Source organism: Spermophilus citellus (genome assembly GCF_964194105.1).
Source record: "Spermophilus citellus genome assembly, chromosome: 16".
Classification (NCBI taxonomy): Eukaryota; Metazoa; Chordata; class Mammalia; order Rodentia; family Sciuridae; genus Spermophilus; species Spermophilus citellus.
Window position 1 is genome coordinate 58,240,799 of NC_138196.1, and position 5,749 is coordinate 58,246,547.

Genomic DNA, 5,749 nt, shown 5'->3' on the forward strand with positions numbered 1-5,749 from the left:
TCACTAACACATGTCCATATTTCACTGGTTCTGTTCTTCTAGAAAACCTTAATTGTGAAGGTAAGCATCTTAATGAATTTCTAATTTATTTTTGAATTGTTACATCATAAACTACAGTTCTTTAGAGTGAAAATTTTTCATTAGCTTATAAGAAAATATTTTCACAGGTTACTAATAGTACAGTTATGCCAAGATATAAAGACAAAGTATGTTCTAGGATGGAGTTATTTTAATATAAAGCTTATATGTTATGCATGTGAAGTAAAATATAAGTCCACATTAGGGAATTATTATCAAACACTTATATAGTTGAAAATGTAAATATTTTAACCATGATAAAAATATCATGTTAGAAGTCTCTCAATAAACTTCTAGGGATTTTTGGAATACAGGTTAATAAATGTTTTCAGAATTATTACTGAGCATAGTTGTTAAACTACTTAAAAATATGAAATAGAATTTAATTGGAAAATAAATGAACATTCAGTGTCCTATTCTAATGATACTAAATAATTCCCCTTCAGTGAAATTATTTTTTATGCTTATGATCAATGAGCTTAATAGTAATTGGGATTTCTTACCTAGAATCTATATGTCAAAGGTGGTATTGATAAAAATGACAACTTTCATTTGAAATTAGTATTACAAAATGTTTTTCATGACAGGATGATTTTTTTTCTATAGTGTATGGTTCTTATAACATAATTCATTTCCAATGATCTGTTCTTAATTGCATCTATTTCCTATAATCATTCAACACTGTTTTATGTGCTAGGTATACAACAGTGAATAAAAATAGGTCATGCTTCTTCCTGTTTTCACTTTTTCTGTATTTTCTATACTAATGCACAGTAATTCCATGTTTCAGAATTAAAGTTCTTATTTATATACAACTATCTGCTTTCATTATTGAAGAATATGTAAACTCACAGAAGAATAGATCACAAGAAATAGTTATTACATATCAGAATATATCACAGAATGATTACAATCTAATTCCATTGTATAATGACTCCAAATCTATTATTTATCCCACTCAAATGGAACTAATGTTTTTTCCATACAGCATTTGTGTTTAGGGAATGCTCATCAAGAGACAGCAGAATCTACCAATCATGTGGGTTTTGGTACTTTTGCTCTCTCTGCTCTATTTCAGTATATCTAGAAGGATGATATCTCAGTACTCCCTTATTCCTAGTGCATTCACTCAGTTTTTCATAAATGTTAGCTACTAAATTGGTAATAATGTTTGTGTTATAAGGAATTATTATTGAAGCAACATAGTATAATAGGTAAGAGCATGCCTGTATATTTACACTGCCTGGGTTTGAATATCTTGACTAATTATATAATCATATAAAATTAAGTTAAGGGGCTAGAGTTGCGACTTAGGGGTACAGCACTCACCTAACACACGTGAGGCCATGGGTTCGATCCTAAGCACTACATAAACAAATAAAATAAAGATATTGTGTCCAACTACAACTAAAATAAATAAATATTTTTTTAAAAAGAAAATTAAGTTAAAATCCCCATTCTTCAGTCTCTTTGTGGAGATAATAATGGCACCTTTCTTAAAGGGTTGCAAAGATTCTTAATCAGTAGATTCAAAGTATTTTGAATAATGCCTTGCACTTAGGTATTACACAAGTTTCAGTTGTTAAAATATCATACCAAAGTGGTATTTACTAAGCATTAAGCAAGGTTAATTAAAGTTAATTAAAGTTACTGCCCTGGCGAAGAGGACACATGAATTCCAACATGCCAGAGTAATGTAACATTGCAAGGTAAAATAAGAATTTCAACAAACAAAATCAGTTTTGTTGTATCAGTTGACAACCTTCTCCCTCTCTTCCACCCCTTTCTTAATATGATTAGTTCAGAACATAAGGTATACATTAATCAAAACATCACATTTCACACCATAAATATCTAAACCAGTGTGTTGAACCAAAACAGATATTTACAAAAGCACTTTCGAACAACCAAAGTTCTCTTTTTTTTCCTTGAATACTACAGAGAAAATAAACTCACTAATTTACTTTTTTTAATTTTTTATTTAAAATTCATATTTTTAATTTTGCAATAATAATAATAGACTTATAGGAAGTTGTGAAAATAATAGAGAGAGTACCATGTACCCTTTGCTCAGTTTCCTCCAATGGTAAAGTCTTACACAATTGTAGTCCAACTTCAAAACCAAAATAGTGACAATAGTATAATACTACTAAGTAGACTACAGAATTTCTTAAGTGTCACCAGATTTTACATGCATTCATGTGTATATAGGTCTATATAATTTTAGCACAGGTACGGATTTATGTACACAATAACACAATCAAGATACAAAACTATTCGATCAGCACCCAGGAATGCTTTGTGCCATCCATGTGTAGTCTTAAGATAAGTCTTAACTGGGATTCTCCAGAAATCTTCACCAGGCTGATTTTAGGACTGTCAGTAAAAGAGTCTCTACAAAAGAGTTCAATGTAGATAAACTTCCAATTTTCATGTTGTCTATTTTACTTGGCCCCTGGCCGGGAGAAATCAGCACTCCAGGTGCTGGACACCCCCTTACTTTGTTTTCACAAACATGTATCCAGTATAGTAGTTTGTAGAAATGTGTAAACAAGGTCTCTGGCCTTGAGCTGGAGCTTCCCAGGGATGTCTACATATCTAAAATAAGTTACCAATTGGACTCCATGGTAACAGTTTCAAGGGGAGAAAAGAAAGGGGAGAAGAAACTCTCCCCTTCTCAGGTGCTGTCCTTGAAGGGTTAACTTACGCAGAACAGTGGAAGAAAAAAGCTTTATGTGAACTTCTGCAGGTTGGGAATTTCGGAGCCCTTCCGCTTACATACTGGGTATAAAATTCTGAAACTATCTGTGCCCTCCTCTGAACCTAGGCTGCAGGCAAATAAAACTGTTTCCTGCTATCTTCGGTGACTTGCCTCATCTGTCCCTACAACCCATGTACAGTCATACATATGCCACACCACACCTAGTGCCTGGCAACCATTAATTCATTCATTCTATAATTTTGTCATTTCAAGAATGTTATATGAATACAATTATACAGTATGTGAACTTTTGAGATTTTTTTTTTCCTTTGGTGCTGGGGATTGAACCCAGGGCCTTGTCCATCATGCAAGGCAAGCACTCTACCAACTGAGCTATATCCCCAGCCCTTCATTTTTTTTTTTTTTTGTCATTCACCACACCATACACCTGAGGTCCATTTAAGTTATTCTTCTTTTCATTACAAAGTAGTATTCCATGCTAATGGACAATTTGTTTAACCACTTATGCATTGCAGGACATCAGAGTTATTTCCAGTTTAGGGCTATTATTAATACAGCTGCTATGAAATTTGATGTATGAGTTTTTGTGCCAGCACAGGTGTTCATATCTCAAGGATTGATGTCCAGGAAGGCAATTTCTAGTTTGTAAGGTAATAAATGTCTTAAGAAATTTCTAATATATTTTCCAGAGTGGCTGTACCATTTTACATTCCTATCATGAATATATGAGAAGTATAATTTGTATCCTCAACACCATCTTCTCCTTCAGCCTTCTAAAAAGAGGGTAAGTCATATATCATCGTGGTTTTAATTTCCATTCACTGATGACTATGAGATTCAACATCTTCATGTGATTATATGCCATCCATATATCCTCTTCAATGAAATGTTTATTTATATATTTTTATCATTTTCTAACTGGACTGTTTTTTTACTGTTGAGTTTTGAGCTCAATACTCCATGTTGATTAGATATTATATGGTTTGCAAATAATTTCTTTCAATCTGTAGCTTGTATTTTGTTCTTAAAAATTTCTTACAGAATCAAAATTTTTAATATTATTGAAGCTTAATATAGAAAATTTTTTCTCTTATGGATTGTGATTTTGAAGTGAAGTTGAAGAACTTGTCTCCTGAAAAATTTTCTCCTGTGTTTTTTTTCCTACAAGTTTTATAGCTTTACATCTTATATTTAAATCCATGGTACATTTTGTGGTAACTTTTATAGAAACTTTTAGTGAGGTTTAAGTTGAAGTTCTTTAAAAAAAAGGAGAAGAAAGGAAGAAAGAAAGAAAGAAGAAAGAAAGGAAGAAAAAGAAAGAAGAAAGAAAGAAAGAAAGAAAGAAAGAAAGAAAGAAAGAAAGAAAGAAAAAAGAAAAGAAAGAATTGTGTATTTCGTTGTTACACTGATTTCTTCATTGAGTTGTCTTTGTTATTTTTGTCAAATTAGTTTGGCATATTTATATGGTTCAATTTCTGGGTTCTCTTCTGTTCCATTGTTCTCTGTGTCTATGCCTCTGCCAATACTTTAACATCTTGCTTACTATATCTTTATAGTAGGTCCAAGTCAAGTAATGTGAGTCCTCCAACTTTTTCTTCATTCAAAATTGAGTTAGCTGAATTAATTTTACACTGGATATTTCCATCCCCATTTTGTCTCTTTCTTTATTCTAGGGAAAAAAAAAAACTTCTTTAATAAGTTCCTTTTTTTTTTTCTTGAAAATGCTGTTGGTTTTGCTCCAATCTGTCTTCCAACCACTTTAGGAGAGGCCACTGACTGCTGACATCTAACTGAACAGATTGTTGGTAAACACTCAACCATTATGGATCATGGTTACTGAGTCCAGATGTGTAAGGCTGTGAATCCTTCTATATGCTTCCTGCTCCTCTTTGCATAGGATCTTGGGCAGCTCCACCACTGATTCAAGGCATACTGTTCCCATGGTGACATGAGATACAATATGGATTGGAATTTCAATTCTCTCATACTCTGAGGGCTTTGGGGCCTGCATGGATTGGAAGCAAGTGTAAAGTACCCGACCAGTCTTTGTGCTTTTATCCTCTATGAAAGAGGAAAAAATAAGTCCTACAAAACCTTGGTCCATGATCTTGTTCCTGGCCTATGTGCCAACATCACCATGTGAAGGCCAAACTGTTATATGAGGATGTGATTGATACCAGCTCACAACTCTCCTGGAGACTTGTTAATTCAGCCAACCTCTCTGCCTCTGTTGATGCTACAGATAGCTGCTCTGAAGAAATTTCTATTCGGTCCCTCCTCTTAACATGGCAAGATAATGACAGGATGAATATGAACAATTCTGAAAGTGCCAACCTTTTCAGCAACTCTGGCATTTCAGTTCTGGTATATGCAAGTTTCGAGTCACTCCCTGTGTCAGCATTCAATTCTCCTATTCACAGCCCCATTACCTCTTCCTTTTCTGTGCTCAGACTGTGGTTGAGACAAACTAGGAAAGCATTAGACTTGAGATGAACTGCCTGCACCGCCATCTTGATCCGACCCTGTTCACCTCTGCCTGGTGCCCACGGTGGCCTCACTACCCAGGCACTGGACACAGCTTCTCCGCCTCTGGCACTAAATTGGGAGTACCCAATTTATTCAATTTTTTTTAGCTTGATAGACACTGAAGTTGTTTCTGCACTTGTACTATATGGGCTACTAAGGATAATACTGCATGTATGTTTTTACCTACTTCTGTATTATATCCACAGAAAGACTCTTAGAAATCAAATTGTTAGATCATATTGTTTATTTTTATTCTAAATAAAAATAGATACAACCAAATTATCTTCCAAAGGCTTGCCAAGTTAGCTTCCCTATAAACAGCAAAATAACCACATATTCCTATTTGTTTTTATTATGGAAAATTTTATGTATTTTCACTCATCTTGTTATTTTGAAGTCACAAACAATTTTAGTTGTTTTAAG

At 33.6% G+C, this 5,749-nt stretch overlaps 1 pseudogene across 1 annotated transcript; it reads right to left on the reverse strand.

Annotated features, from left to right (window-relative positions):
- Positions 1-4,613: 4,613 nt before the first annotated feature.
- Positions 4,614-5,310, reverse strand: LOC308635008 (lys-63-specific deubiquitinase BRCC36-like; annotated as a pseudogene). The gene is made up of 2 exons: positions 5,219-5,310; positions 4,614-5,147 (listed from the first exon to the last, which is right to left on the reverse strand). The product of its transcript is annotated as a lys-63-specific deubiquitinase BRCC36-like (transcript).
- Between the last annotated feature and the right edge of the window lie 439 nt (positions 5,311-5,749).